Here is a 2,047-nt window from a genome sequence, read left to right on the forward strand (position 1 = left end):
TTTGACAAGAAGCAATCTCTCTCTGTCATCTCTTGTCTGCTTTGCATGATCTGACTACAGTAGTCATCTACTTCTCATCCACTAGATGGCAGTAAATAGACAACCCCAATGTCTTGCATGCATATGTGTCTCCTCCTAGCAAATGCTTGTTAATATAGCGAGCATTTGTTTTGTTTTAAATTGTCACAGGGCACTAATGATGAGCAAGCAATAACTCCCCAAAAACCGTCACACTGCATGCACCTCAATTACGCTTCCACCACCAAGAATAATTTAAGGTCTTACACCAGTGATTCCCAACCAGGGTTCCTCCTACGGACCACCCCCCCCCCCCCCCAATCCCCCCTGGTGGTGGTTTTTTTTGGTATGTATTTTATACGGTGGATTGAGTGATAGTGGGGTTATTGACGGAAGGTAGGGGAGAGTGAGAGAAGGTAGGGGAGAGTGAGAGAAGGGAGGGGGCGGGAGGGAGTAAGAGTGAGACACAAGGGATAAATACATGCAAGGTGGGGAGGGGGGAGAGTTAGTGAGACGGATGAGAGAGAAATACATGGGTAGATTGTGGGAAATAGAGGTGGCTCGTGAGGTGTGAGATTTTGTGACTGACCCCTGTCAAACCTATTATGTGTCAGCCAGATAGGGGTTCCCCGAGATTTTTTGAAATATTTCAAGGGTTCCTCCAAACAAAAAAGGTTGGAAATCACTGTCTTACACTAAGGAGTCCTACTGAATGTTCCTTGTTTACTAGAATAACATGTAATTAACACAAAAACCCAAATGTAGCAAAATGTGACTGAAAATGGGGTTAATCTCTTCTAAAAGGTGCAGATGTAGCAAGACTTACCATGCCGCGATTTGGTGCAGCTGGAGCATTGCGGCGGCATCTCGGCTATCGCTCTCATGGCAGGGAGCAGGGCCTACCGACAGGGGGGGAGAGCCGGGACAAGTGGGTTTTTTTTTTTTTTTTTTTATGTACATAGGTTTGAAGCAGGGGGTTGAACTCCATTAATTTCAGGTTTGGGGACCCCCTGTTTTCCGAGGTTCAGACCTCCCTAATTGGGTGCCGGTATTTTTGTGCTGTTTAAATGTCCCAGTCACATGGGCCGTGACACGGGAGATTTGAACTTGCAGGAGATACCGGCACCCCCTACAGAGGTCTGAACCTCAGGAAGCAGGGGTTCCCAGAGCTGAGATTAATGGGGTTCAGCTCCAGAGACCTCCTGTTTCAATACTGTGTACAATAATAATAATAATTATTATTATGCTCTTGTGAAAGGCGACTAGCGGTATTTCTCTCCCCAGTTCATGGCCCATCAAGTAAAGGATTAACATTTCGAGGTCCCATTTAAAAGCATGGACCCCCGCACCGTTAATCTTTCTGGACAGCAAGCCTTACTGTCCCGGTGGCCAGGATCGGGCCGCGATCGGGGAAACGGGTCACCGCATTTTTCTCCGTGTGCCAGGTGTAGTCTTGCTACATCTGTACTAGGTTCAATTGGAGTCCAAACACTGTACTTATTACAGTTTAGATTTAATATACGAAAAGTGTACAGTGCTTTTTTACAGAAAATAAATGTTACAAAAGCATAATATATACACACACACACACACACACACACACACACACACACACACACACACACACACACACACACACACACACACACACACACACACACACACACACACACACACACACACACGTTAATAAAATAACAAAATATAAAACCAAAAAGATTAATACATTATCACATAGTAGACTCCTCAAGAGGTCACTTGAAATATGAGAATGAATGTGTTATTGGCAGTGTTCGACAAACCTATACATTTGCACGCCCCGGGCGAGTGGATTTAACATTGTGGCGAGCTCCTATTGGCCCAAGCAGCACACGTGTGGTACTAGGCGGCGAGTAGATTTTTTTGTTCGACGAGTAGATTTTTGGGTGATTTGTCGACCACTGGTTATTGGTATAACGTCCCTCAGTTGAAGTCTGATTTTAGTACTCTCAGGTCATTGTTTTTAAGGACATATTTTTTCCTTTGGCAA

Source organism: Ascaphus truei, chromosome 1 (genome assembly GCF_040206685.1).
Source record: "Ascaphus truei isolate aAscTru1 chromosome 1, aAscTru1.hap1, whole genome shotgun sequence".
Taxonomy (NCBI): domain Eukaryota; kingdom Metazoa; phylum Chordata; class Amphibia; order Anura; family Ascaphidae; genus Ascaphus; species Ascaphus truei.